We start from the raw sequence: 14,490 nt of genomic DNA, 5'->3' as shown, positions 1-14,490 counted from the left end.
AATGAAATCATATTTGTGTATAAGAAAATTTGTGTGAGAACTGTCAAAATTCCTTTTTTTTTTACTATTGCAATTTTTCTAAGATTTTAGACATTTTTGCATTTCTAACTGTCTAATTGTCTTCTAGAATCATTCATTGGATTCTTAAAAGGTGCCTCAGTCGTAAAAAATGAAGGACAATTATGTAATAACAGAAAACAGAGAAAACATCACGTAAATTAGAAAAATTGACGTTACAACTCTTGGCCATTTGCTTAAGAGAAGTATAAGCGAGTTAGTGGCGCAACCGGAAAACGTGCGAATATCAACGCGAAGGTTCTGGGATCAAGTCTCAGACCTGCTCTTCATATTTTTTTATTTTTTGTTCTTTTTTTCCTTTTTTATCTGTTTAATAGATAGACTTTTAACAGATCATACACATAAACCGAACAAAAATTCTGTAGAATCAAAATTATAGAAAAGAATCCGTTTTATAAAATACAAAAAATGACAATACACAACAATACAATATACAAAATTTCCGATACACAAATCTCACAACCCTAATGCTCGTGCAAAAATTACCAACCAAAATAGTTGTGAATTTTTTTACTGTGTAGAACACATTTTAGAATTTTGAAAAACTAAATAATTTTATTATTTTTTGAGTAGATGGTATGGTATTTAAAATTCATTTTAATTAAAGTAAGACGTAAATATTTAATTGTTCTGAATGATAAGCAGGAAATCGCTGCTGATTTCGTAACAAAAATTGACAGACCGATGCAATTTTTACGAAAAATCACTTAAATCCCTTAAATCTAATATAAATTAAACAACCACGAATAAAACTAAATAAAATTAGAATAAATATCACAAGAAATTCAATTTTGAAACTTAAGGGTCATTTCAGAAGATTAAGGAAGTCTCCTGATTACTCATTTGACACTTTTATAACAGTTAGCTGATATTCTCTACAATTTAAACTTTTTTTTAATTAGTAACCACAAGTTAGTAGTAAGATTAGTAATACAACTTATTATCGGGATAAATTTAAAAATATTATATTTATTTTGAAAATTAAATTGGGTTGATATTTCTAATAACGTTTAAGTTGCCAATTTAGGGGTTTCGGTTGCCTCTTCGATATTAAATTGTCTTTTATCTTGTATTAGTATTTTTTGCTAATTCGTTCTACAATGACAGAAAACAGCTAATTAACCCAAAAGTTTTTTCGGCTCGCTATAAACATATGGGAAACATAGGAAATGTCATGCCCCTCACGCAAAACTTCTAAATCTAAAGTCAAGAGTGTTCCCCTATTATAAGATCCTGATCCTTTTGGAGGGATAAATGCGATAAATGTTCTAGACTTCTCTCTATATAAGGGAGACCGGGGCAGAATTAGCCACGCATAGTATTAGACAGTCAGTGGGATGTTATAGCCTGCTGTAAAAGGAATATTGAAGAAACCACTACTTAATTTGAAGAAAACACATCTCTTATATTTATCAGCGTGTTACAAACATTTTTCTGACAAATTATACGCAAGGAAAAACTTAATTTGAGGGCTAACTGCTCCGGTCGCCCCTACCTTTTCGCTGTAAATTCTGTCAGCTGAGTTCAAGAGCTGACTTCAAATAGTTCCAAGCAGGGGGGTGACATTAGCTCTGAAAAATTCGACCGGCTTTACTGTCATTTTTCCTGTTTTTGTACACATTTCACGAGATATCTCCAAAACTACGTAGGTTGCCAAGTTGGGGTTTTCGGTTGCCTCTTTGTTATTACATTTTCTTTTATTTTGTATTAGTATTATTTGCTAAATCATTCTACAATGACAGAAAATAGCTAATAAACTCAAGTTTTTTCGGCTTGCTAGAAACATATGGGAAACATAGGAAATGTAATGCCCCTGGCTCCAAGTATAATAATTATATAATATCCATTTATAATAAGTTAGGGGGTTCCCCTATAAATCTAAAAGCCCTATTTAGTATTTTATCGTATTCGGAGTAGTCTCCCAAAAAATCACAGTTGGCGTAAGCTAAAACAATCTTATCAGTAGCTTACTGTTCAGAGTGTGCGAGAGGAAGGGAGAGGGTCATTCGAGCGCGCCCTCTCACTACCGTTTTACTCTTATCATCTCTTTCCAACTGATAGTACTTCCACTGTATCCGTCTCACTTCCACTCGAATTTTCCATACTTCTCGCACACAGATGCGCGCGCCACATTGCCCAGTGAACAGTGAGAGTGTGTTGAGGCGAGAAGTTTTCTCATACGTCAGTCCTACTTTCTCCTCGACTCGATGACACTTTGCACAAATGGAAGTGCTTTTAGTTTAGAATTCTTTTCCATTTAATTAATCCACTCTAAAAGTCGCGTTGTGTGTACTAACGAAGGTGGCACCTTTTGGTCGCTGGGTGCACAACACATATTGGATGTTTTCCCGATTAAATTGTGAGAAAAACGTGTGTGGAAAAAAATCAGTGATGTGTGTGAAAGTGTAGGAAAAAAAGGTGGGTTTTTCTTCAATCAAAGGGGGCGCGCTCTAGTGGCTGAAAAATGAATGGAAGTCACTTGACGTTTTTCCCTTTTGGATTTTTCTTGCAATTTCTGTTTTTTTTTGCCATGTTTTTATGTGCCCTCAAGAAAATGGGCAACTCTCTGTGATTTTCACGGCCTACTTTTGTGTGGGCCAGATGGTGTGAAGAGGGAGAGAAAAGAGAAGAAAAAAAATTTGCAAAAGTGTGTCCAAGGAAAAATTGTGAAACAATTGCAAGGCAAAAGTGAGAGAGAAAAAAAGTCTTTACATAATTCTCCAATTGGATATATTCTTCCGTGTTTTTGTGTGCGATTGAATGAGTGTTGGGGCGTGTGCATATGTGTCTATTATTTGTATGTGTGCGATGGAGTGTTTGGATGTAGAGAGGAGGAACAGTTGGATGGGAAATAGAGAAATTCCAAAGAGACCTCCAAAGGTCATCTTTCCATCTTAATCCGATATCTTCATTCAATTGAACAGCCTCCCTTATCAGTTCCCTTTTTCACTCTAAGTAAGCCCCTCAGATGGATCAGATTGACCAGAAGAGAGAGAGGCAGAGTCCCTCCTTCCACTCGTGCCACTCTCTCTAAATATTGATTTTCGGGAGGCAGATAAAGATGGTTGGGGCTGTGACTGGGGCCATAGAGTGAGATAGGAACTGGACGCCACCGGGGGGCAGACGCATGATAAGAAAAATGAGGAGGAACAATGGCACAGAAAAAGCACCATTCAGATTCCGTTAGTCACATACTAGCCAGATGACTAAGCGGCTGATGAAATTCCACGAGTCTTTCTGGGCTGAGAGAAGCGAGAGAAAGAGAGAGAACCGGAGTTGATGGTGGTCAGACAGTCAGGGAAATGCGACATTGAAAGCATGAATATCACATGATTCTTGAGAGTTTAGTTTCTCTCAAATCAATGTATTTCCCAGAAATTTTCCCGTTTTCTCGGTATTTTACTAATTAGAAATGTGGGTCAATAAGGTCAGGGAGTCTTAGGCGGTCTACAGATGAGACTCTATTCATTCACAAAAAGTCTGTCACTGTAGGACACGAAATGGATTAAGTGTTAAGAGCGCTTGCTCTGTGATCCAAATGCCCTGGGTTTGAAACTTATTTAAATCTAGAAGACTCACTTGCGCCGAGTGTAGTAGGACTGTTGAGCCTAGAGAAGTTAGAGGGAGAGAGCCCGTCCTGACGAATACTCTTCTAAGCCAACGGTACCAATCACTGTTCAGCTGGGGTGGTAAGTTTGGGAGGTGCTATAACAACGGCTAACTTCAAGTTACGACATCGCTATAATTCCGTTAGATGGGGTTGTGAATGACGAGTTATTCCGAAGCACAATCGAATCGGCTCCTCAATCGGTCTTCACCAGTGAAGTGAGGAGGACGCCAGATTCGTAGTTCTCTTGGAATGGGCAATGGGGGCTCACTCCCGAAGACAAGCGATGAAGGGTGCTCCAGCATGTTTTGGTGTGGGCCCGTAGCAATTCTTGCTACACTAGTTCGTCTATGGGACGTAGGGGATCTCGTAGGGAAGTTGGCAAGAGCGCTAGATCTGGGGTGGAATGATAACTTTTCGACACAATCGAATCGATAGTATCGATAAATCTATATCTGTTAGACAAAGTGAATAAGGACTTTCTACGGACTGTTGGGCCATTCATTGTGAGATTGTTAAAGAAATGAGACTGTTGATAAACATCTAAATTAGTTACAAGAAGTGCAGCTATCATTTTAATATCTCAGAATCGACAGTAGATAGTATCGAAAATAAGTGATCATGTAACCCCTGTCTTTGAGGGACTGATCCATTGCTTGAAAAAGGACTTGATTGATCCTACATTTTCGGAATTCCGAAATTCGGAATTAGTGAATTATTAAAACCCGGGATACCAGGTTTTGAAAATCCCGGAATTTTAGAAACTCCTTTTACGTGATAGAAAAGTTACAGAATGCCCTATCTTTACTAATCACCTGTTCAGTGTTATCAGGGGTGATGACTCTGATGGGCGCTATAATATCGGCAACTAACCTCCATTCACAATATCGCTATAATTCGGTTAAATGGAGTTGTGAGTGCTCAACGACTTGTTCCGAAGGCACAATCGAATAGGCTCCTCAGTCGGTCATCACCAGTTATTCGAAGAAGATGCCAGATTCATGGCGGTCTTAGAATGGGCAATTGGGCTCAATTCCTGAAGGCTAGCGATGAAAGGTGCTCCAGTATGTTCTGGTACGGGATCCGTATAACAATTCTTGCTACAATATGATTACATAGTGATACAAGTATCTCGATACGATTAATAATAATATGGGTTGTAGTGTACGAATTACTTCTTGGATCTGTATGATATCGAAGTTGTAGACTTTAAGGCAGGTTTTCAATTAAAAAAATATACTTGACCTTCAAACTACCTAATCTAAACTACAAATCCGCTAAAATTAAGTCTTTAAATCAGAGGCGTGCAAGAACCGTTTAAAACCGAACAAACGTCAAATGAAACATGTACGTCAATGGTCAAAACGCTACTATAACAAACTTATTTTGACGTTAATTCGGTTTCAACGGTTTGCACACCTCTGCTTTAAATGGTCATTACAGTACTTATAATTATCCGATTTTGATGATTTATGGTGACAATGAAAAGTTTTGTGAAATGTCAGAACTTTCTAGCTAGAACGTCACAACTTGAATAATTTCAATATTGTATAAAACCGATTTCGATTACTTCTGTTGAGTAAATCCAATAAATCATTCCGTTGTATTCAATTAATTTGTAATAGACACAAGACTTATACGGGCTTCAGACCTAAGACTTAGTCATATGACTTAACTTCTCTTATTTCTTATCAGTCAAGATTTTTTGGGAAAATATGACTTAAGATTGAATATCGTCGGCTCCAAAGAAGACTATTGTAAGTCTAAAATGTAAATTTTACAGGAGAGTGGTTTTTTAAAGTTTGACAGCTAAAATATATTTTTATTAATTTTACTGCAATTAGTATATTTTCAGCTTTTGAAATTATTTTATCATAGTTACGCATAGAATATCTTATGGTTAACGCTACTTTAAGTTATTTACAGTAAAATTCAGGGCAAAAAACTCGATAATTTCGCACGCTGATTTTCAATTTTTTTTCTTGTAACTTTTGCGGGAATATCTGAATTAACATAGAATTTCGTGGAAATGTAGATCTAAGGTTTCTGCATCCAATAATACCATCTTTTTATACTATTGTATGTAGACTTATACCGCCTTCAGACCTAAGGCTTATCCATCTGACTTAAGTCCTCTAATTCCTTATTAGGCACGATCTTTTAGGAAATTGTTGTTTAGGATTGGATATTGATGGCAAATGTTCCATTAGATTTTGAAAAATCAATAAAATTGCTTGTTATTTAGATTTTTGAGACCTTCGGGAACTGGACTAAACCTCCAGTCTGAAGCCGGCATTACAATAGTCTTCTTTGGAGTCTGCGATATTTTGGGTAAATGATCTAGTTAATTCTGATAAATCAATGAAAGTCAATCAATAAAAATCAATAAAACTCAAATTTAAAATTTGAGACTTTCGGGAACTGGGCTAAACCTCAGGTCTGAAACCGGCCGGCATTACAGATCTAGATAAGCTAAGGGATCAAGAATCGCGTTGAGCAAATTAATTTCGAAGGTAGCACGCCGCGCTTCTTTCTCCCAAACTTTAAACATTCCGAGATTGTCTGTAAAACAATCCCAGTTACTGTAACCTTATCTAGACTTAGCACTGGTTTTGAATTTTCGAATTAGACGATCTGAGGACCTAAGATTTAACACCATATGACCAAACTTCTTCAATTTCTTAACAAAAAGTAGTCTTTTAAAAATTTGGTTCTTAGAATATATGAATTAAAGGCAATTGATCGATTTAGATATTGAAAAATCACAGCTATTATTTGATAATTGGAAGATCGAGGCCTTGTCCAACTCATTCTATCCCATTCAAAATTAGATTGAACTAAATTAAATTTGGTTTGCCGTTTAAAGGAAGAAGAAGAGTGCGATAGAGTAAGACAGGCTTATGCAAAACATTTGAGAACGAAAACGATGTTAATTTCGATTTAATGAAATTTTCCCAATTTAAAAGGTGTATCGAAGCCATTTGAATATACAATTACAAATATATGAAGAAAATTTATTTTTCTAATAAAAGATTTATTAACTTTCATTTAAAAATGAAATAACAAAAAATAAAAAAAGTGATTTTTCGGTCGGACTAATGTCGGGAAATTTCATGAAGTCAAAATTGAATTTAGAATTGAATGCGAAAGTGTAAAACAGAAATGTATAATACATCTGACGAAAAAAGAAATGAAATTTTGATCGCATTATTCATTTGAAATTTTCATTTCAAATTATTAAAATTTTCTTAATTTGGATTTTTCCGATATGTCTTTTAGTTTAAAAAAAAATCCATGAAATCAAAATTCATATCTCTTTCTAATTTTTTTGCATTTGTCTCTCTCACTCTTTTGCATTCTTCTTCTTTTGAAAATTTTGCGAATGGGATACACGTTATGCAAAGCAAAATATTTAGGAAAATAATGTAAATTTTAGCTTAAATTTTAGAGATGCAAATTTTGACTTCACGAAATTTTCCTGATCTAAAAAAAGGTGTGCCGGATCCATAAGCAATTGTATTATTTATGAGTATAATTGCACGTGTTTAAAATTTTCTATATCAATTCCAAATTAAATATAATTTCTATGTTAGAGTTGAATTATTTTCGAAATTTTTAAATTTCAAATTAAAGAAAACTTTCTTTGAGCTCTAACAGCTTCTCTCCCTTCTTGGAACAAAATCTTAATTTTTCGCAATAAGCCATAATCTCTATTTAGTCATTTTTCTCGAGAATGTCAACAAATTCTCTGATAATATTCGTATAGTATTTTGCAAACAAACATCCCACACCACTCTGCGTTGTGAAGGAGGAAAAAAATGTTATCATGCCATTTTCTCTGCAATCAATTTTCCTTGAGACTATCGCTCAATAATTGAGTATTACGAGAGAAAGAGAAAAGAAGGAATGATGATGGTTATGTATTTCTTCATCAGAGTGAATGTTGTGTTGCGGTTGTGTATGATGATGGCCTAGCAAACTAACTCAAATTTTCCATGTGTCAATAATTTGGGCAAATGAACTTGTGAGATTTGAGAGGGAGTTGTCTCCCTCGCAATTTTCCTCAATGGAAAAGTCGGTTGTGTGAAGTTTTTCCAGGGGTAAGGAGAGAGGCTCTTTTTTTGGCGCAAACTGCGCAAGATCACGCGATGCGCGCAACAATCACAAACGATTGTAATACTACTCCAAATGAGCTTTGTTTGGTGGATGCTGACAAAAAGGGGAACAAAAATGATTTTCGAAGAAGAGTTATTGTCATGTGATTGAGACATGAAAAGCGATTGCGTCGCTTTTTTCCCTGATAGTAATATTGCTGTGAGACGAAGCAAAGAAAATATTACTAAAAGTTATTACTAAAGTGTTCTCTGTTGTGTGATTTTCAAGTTTAAGCTAACACGAAGCTTCAACACTTCACACAATGCATATTGCAAAATGAATTGACTTGTCGGAATTTATTACATTTGGAATATTGGGTGCTATAGAAGATGAAGAAAAAAAAATAGTTTTTAGCACTTTTACTGTGTTTCCTACTCAGGATTTCTTTTTAGGTCGATTTTAGTGATTGAATTTAGCCGCGGCCTTAGAATTGAAAGGGCAAATCAATTTTCAGAGGATTATAGATTTAGAATGAGAAACATGTTTAAGCTTTTGCTTTGGTAATGATGCGAAAGTGTTTATTTCGCAAAGCATGGGACGCCTTGTCATCCTTCATCCGAGAGATCCTCGGTTTGATCCTTAAGGCCTTGACAGACCTGAGGATTAGCCGAGAGACGGCTTAGCGTAATTATATTAGAAACAATGGTCAAACTACACTTCCATCATTTTCCACTAAGTCGTCTCTCGGCTTAAGTCGTAAGTGTGTCTAGGGCATTAGCCAAATAGTGTTCAGTTTTGATTCTCTTTCCACTGCCAGTAAGTTACAATTTGAAAAGTAATTTAAAGCAATAATAAAAAAGCACAGATTGAAAATAAAAAAAATAATAATAAAATATACAGGAGTGAAAGTGTAATAAAATAAAATATTGCGATGCACGATAAATAAAATAATAACAATTGCACATGTTATTATGAGTCAATGCATTTTTGTGTGTTGATTTCTTCAGAGAACAGCTGTCCAAGCAATGGATTACTAATCATAAAATTTTCATATTTAAAGTGTAGGTAGATAAAACGCAAATTTGAATCTTGTCCTAAAAGAATATAGCGTAGAATAGTAATTTGAATTTCTAGTGACTTAAAGAGGATACGAACAGGAGACCATACAAAAAAACTTTCAAAAAAATTAATATCTCCAAAAGAATTTTTCAAAAATCTTTTATGCACATGCACATTCTATTGCAAAAAAAAAGATGTGGAAATCTCAAGATGAGTGGGAAACGAGTTTTCATGCACTCGTGTGTGCTATGAAGATGAAAATGATGCTTGCAACCTCCAGCAAAGTCCTCCAGTGAGGTGCAAGCTGATTAATTGACTTATGCACACTTTGAAAAAAAAAAAAAAATAACCAACGTGTTCAGTGATGCAATTCAATCTATCAATAAGTACTGCCCACAAATAGCCACAATGTTGTTTATTAGCAAGAGGGTGGCATTTTCTGCTGATTGTACCTAAAAATCTCACTCTATTTTCAGTCGTTTTCTTTTTCTTCTTCTCGCAAGAATGAAAATTAATTAATTTTCAGTGGTCGTTGAGTAAGATTGGAAGGAAAAATCTCTGTGTTTTCAAGAAAATTCCTTAAATTCTTTTCTCTCTATTATTGCTCTCAATGGGGACTTTTTTTTTGCTCTCTCAAGAGAGAGACTGTAGATTAAGTTTTTCAAAACATGAATAACATTCCTGTCCTTTGTTACTCTGTGCAGAAAAATATTTTGTCTTTTAAGAAAAAAAAAAGTGTAAGACGTCTGGAAAGACAGAATAAAACAATATTTTTACAATGTTCTCAATAGGGTGTTTCAACTGGTGAATTTTTCGTGCAATATGCCACATAATGGAGCTATTACCATTGAAACTTGTTGAAATTTAATTAAGACATTAAACTTTTTGGGCAGTGTACTACTAATTTTTGTCTAAAAAAAAATCAGGAAGTAGATGGGTTCATTCTATTTAGTGTGATTAATAATAAAAAATAACATTTAATTTACGTAACTTATGTGAGATTTTAAGTAGATAATTTCTAAATAATTAATAAACAAACCTTGTCAAGGTATTTCTATAAACTTCCTGGATCACTAATATTTGTGTGGCATTTTCTAATTATCAAAAATTGATAATAAGAAGCGATAATAAACGATTAGGCATCGAAAATACTTTTAGAACATGAAGAGTTCATAAAACCGCCGCTAGGAGGACGAAAGTACAAAAGTTAGATAGATAGATTGTGATAGATAGATTTTATTCATCAGCCATGCTTATAAGGTACAGCACTAGGGGGAGGAGGCAAAAGATAGATTGTAGTTTCTAGCGGCCACCGCCGTCTTAGCGGTGATGACGAACCTCAGGAACGAAAACGCTGGAAAACTCGATCACAGAAAATATTGCAACCCCTACACTGAGAGAAATCCGAAAAAGTTAAAATAACATTCCGGAAATGTTAATTTTACCATGCACTATTGATCCGAAATCGGTATAAATATTATGCTTTTTAGGTGTAATTGGTGTTAAAGTTACCCTTTTTCATGTTAATTTTACCCTTAAAAAGGTGTAAAATTAACATTAAAAAATGCTGATATATTTTTACACCTAAAAAGTGTTAAAGTTACGATGAAAAAAGTTAATCGCTCCCTCTTTTTTTATCAGTGTATGGCATAAATCCAGATGAAATTCCAATATGCTATACCTTTCCAGCAAAAAGAACTCCTGATGGCCAAAACTATAAAAAGAAGCTAGAGTTCAAAAATTGATCAACCTATATTTCCCGTTCTAATTAACATTTTGATCCAAACTTTCTTTTTGATTTTGTGCGTTTCGATAAGCTTTGACCGATTTAAAAGATAAAACATGTAAAAAAAATGGGATTTTTTAAATCTTAAACCATATATTCTAAGTGTCGGAAGGAGCTGTGATATGGTGAAATTTATTAACTCTTTATTAATTTTTCTCTTCAAACTGAAAAGCTATCAGTTGAGACACTCAGAGCAAAAGTGGACCGTTTTAATAGGGAAATTCATACAAAGGAGACCACTCTTGCTATGAACGTCTCAGTTGTCGTCCTGCATTTAAAAAAGAAAGAAAAATACTACGTGAGAGAAGTTTTAAAAGAATCAAGACGGAAGATAGGACTGTCAGTCAAACCGATTGCAACCGATACAATCGGTAGGACTGTTAGTCAAACCGATTGCGGCCGATGCAATCGGATTGAAAATTTCAAAACCTTTCCAAAAAATCCAAATTTAACCAATTCGATTGAAAAATATACCCTCAATGTAGTAAAAAGTTTTTCCTTGAAAAATTCAAGATGGCGATTTTTAGGTCATAGGTATGTTTGTACGAAATTATCGCCTGAACCACCTCTAAAACATATCCAAAAATAAAAGAAATCTTAGGAGCCGTTTTCGAGAAAAACCAAAAAGAACTTTAGGGGAAAATGAGAAAAAAACGTTTATTTAGACTAGAGATATCGTTTTTTATTGGGGGTCACCGAAGACCGAAGATCGGATGTTGATATCTCTTATACTGGCTTCAGACCTAAGGCTTAGTTATATGGCTTGGCTTAACTGCTCTAATTTCTTACCAATCACAATTTTTGGCAAAATTTAACATAAGATTGGATTATTAAAGATGAAAGGCCTATTAGGTTCTACAAAAAAAAACGATAAAATTACTCGCTATTTAAGAGTCTGAAACTTTCGGGAACTGGGCTAAACCTTTAGTATGAAAACTGCTTTACCGTTTAAGCTCTAGGACGGTGGCAAGTTGAAAATAAGCCGATTTATAGAACTCTCTTTGAGTTCGAGCAGTAAAAATCATTTTTATAAGGTCTTTTTAAGGTCTTTATAAATAAAACGTTCAGAGCCAAAACAGGCTATTTTAATAAGGAAATACAGATGCGATACACTGTATTTAATATTCTCAATAAAGTTTTTTTTTTAAAGAAAAGTATTTATATTAAGTACTTACTTAAGGGCTTTCGACTAAGTATACTTTTTAAATAGTTCCTGAAATTATTTTATTATAGGTTATGTTTTTCTGAAATATGTCATGTTGATCCATCTCTTTCTGTACAACGATGTGCAATATGTGCACATTGCATTGTCTATTTCAGTTTCTATTTTTTGACACCCAGATGTTACTGGATGTAATGAATGTGACTTATTTTCCTAAGCAAAAGCCCTATTATCTAAATCTAAACTACAGTCAATACAACTAACTATTTTCTATAATCTTCGATTAAGAAAATAGAAGATTTGGGAAGAGAAAAAAATAAATGTTGAAAGGCTGCCGCATTCAAAGGCAGACCGCTTTCCCCTACTATCGTTCAAAAAATTCCTTGTTTAAGGACTTAATAAGGACTTATTTCAAAGCTATTTTATGGAATTGGACTAAGCTCTTTTTTTAAAAGCATGGACAATTTATAGGATTGAGCTAGTAATAACTTACATTGTGTTAACCGCTTTGTTCAATTTTTGATACAGTAAACTCTCGCTCAATCGGCTCTTTTTCAATCGGGCGAAAAATTATGTTGACAATTTTCACGTTTAATTATGAAGCTAATTTGCTCAAATTCGCTGTAGTTCTTCCTATTTTATCGTGATTCTTTATAATTACTTACAAAGGCTTTGACGCTCAAATCTATCGATAAACCGGATGACATTGTTCCCCAAATGCCCAATTGAGAGAGAGTCTACTGTATTTTTGGATCTCGTAACCTTAAAAAAAAAGAACATACGACATTCTGGAAATTGAGAAAATCTCCAAAAATTTGTTGCTGGAAATTTGTTGATTGGAAAACTCGAAAAATTTGTTACTTATTTTATTTATTTTTAGAACGTGAAATTAGAAATAATAAATATTTTCAACCTACGAATCACGTATGGGAAATCTCGTAAATATTTGAGGTTAAGTCCTACATAACCACACTTTTAATCACAATATGTTACTACTGGTGGCGCTTGTATCGTTTTTTTAAGTCATTCAAAAGCGACCGTTGAGTTTATTGGGATTTTATGATGAATAGCGTAATGTTCTAATAGAAATTATGCATTTAATTAATTTTTCACTATTAATTACTTAATTGCTTTTAATAAACTTTTGGAAAATGTCTCTAATGTCTCTTTGTAATAAATAAGAGACACCCTCTGAAGGCTATAAAAGAAAAGTATATGACCGAAAAGACAATTTTTGTGGGGTCTTTGTCTCCAAAAACGTCGTGGAGCTACTGCTAATATAGAAGTATGCGTGTCTCCCCATTAAATTTTCTGTTTGTGTTATAATTTTAGGTGGGTAAAACCACCAAAAATTCCATCAAACAGTACATAATATCCCTCTCCTCCAGACGTCTACACAACAAACATGAAAAATCGTCTGGTCGTGTGAATGTTCTCTATCTAATGCCATATATTTTTTTTTTTCTTTTTGCTTGTATCTTTTGCAGATAGCCACAAATTAACAATGGACCCAAATCAATAAGAAAAATCAACCAAATAACAACAACAAAAGCAAAAACCGAAAACAACCACTCTCTATGCTAAAATGGACTAAAGAATCGTCAAAATATTAAAATACATCACACTAAAAAAAACACACATTTTTAAAAAAGAAAAAAATACATTAAAAAAGGAAAAATCTTAAGACAATTTCACAGAAGAACCAAGAAAATAAGGGGATATTTTATCCAAGGAAGAAGTCATTTATTTGAAAATATTTTTTTAATTTTTACTACAAATTTATATCCAGAAAGATTGCAACTGAGGAAATTCTTTCTGCATTGAATCATCCACAGGAGAAATTTTTGTAATTATCAGTTTTGGTTTGGAATACAAAAGGGCACTCAGGGAGCGAGAGAGAGATAGAAAGAGTGAGAAAGAGAGTCTATGAGACAATTTTCTGCACATAAATTAGTCTCTTGTGTCTTTTGCACCTCATCGGACGCAAATTAAGTCGTCCCCGGAAAGTATTTTATTTCTCCGGAAGTTTATTCTGCAGAATTGATTTCAATTTTATTTGGCATAGAAGAGAAGTGTTGAAAAGAAAAGAGCTCTCAAAGAGGAGGATTGTGAGAATTTTACCTTTTGCGGAAAAAGAAAGAAAAGAAAAAAAAACCCTCTTGTAAGAGCTAGAACTTGAAAATGTTGTCAAAAATGAAAGAATTTACTTGGATGATGGATCTCTGTGAATTTGGGCAAGATGAGTAGGAGCAAGTGGTTGAAGGGTGAAACGAAAAGTGGGGGTTGTCAAGACACCACCATTTGCCACTTTTTGTGCCAGCATCCGCCTGGCCAGGAAGAACTTGAGGGTCATCGTGTGCTGGAGTTGAACTCTGCCCACACTGACTCACTCGAGTGGCAATTTGGGAAGATCACGACACGTGAATGACATTCTATTCAGTAATTAAGGTGACTTGCATTTCAGTATCTATTCTTTCTCCATAATCCAAACAGGGTAAGTCAAAAATTTTTCCCAGACAAAATCTACGGTACTCTATATACACAGATATCAGAATTTTGTTTTTAAATAAATTATTTAATAAACTTGGTGAAGTTTATAATATCGGACACTTACGAAAAGTCTTAAACTTCAAATGCATTTTTAAGTTGAATATTTATTTATTTATTTTCCTTTTCTACTCATCGTGAGGGACCTTGCGAAAT

The 14,490-nt window shown here is 34.2% G+C and overlaps 1 protein-coding gene across 2 annotated transcripts in view; it reads left to right on the top strand.

The window, feature by feature from the left end:
• LOC129807838 (uncharacterized) overlaps nucleotides 1–14,490 on the top strand; it is a 49,213-nt gene that overhangs the window by 3,450 nt on the left and 31,273 nt on the right. The window contains exons 1-2 of one of the 2 annotated variants that reach the window (XM_055857390.1): nucleotides 2,222–2,496; nucleotides 13,275–14,235. The gene's annotated coding sequence lies outside the window, so the exon portion shown is untranslated. Of the gene's footprint in view, nucleotides 1–2,221; nucleotides 2,497–13,274; nucleotides 14,236–14,490 lie in introns of those variants that run through there. The other variant, XM_055857389.1, reaches the window with a different exon arrangement.

Source organism: Phlebotomus papatasi, chromosome 3 (genome assembly GCF_024763615.1).
Source record: "Phlebotomus papatasi isolate M1 chromosome 3, Ppap_2.1, whole genome shotgun sequence".
Lineage (NCBI taxonomy): Eukaryota > Metazoa > Arthropoda > Insecta > Diptera > Psychodidae > Phlebotomus > Phlebotomus papatasi.
The sequence above is the reverse complement of the archived record's forward strand: the minus strand, read 5'-3'. Positions and strand labels throughout refer to the sequence as shown.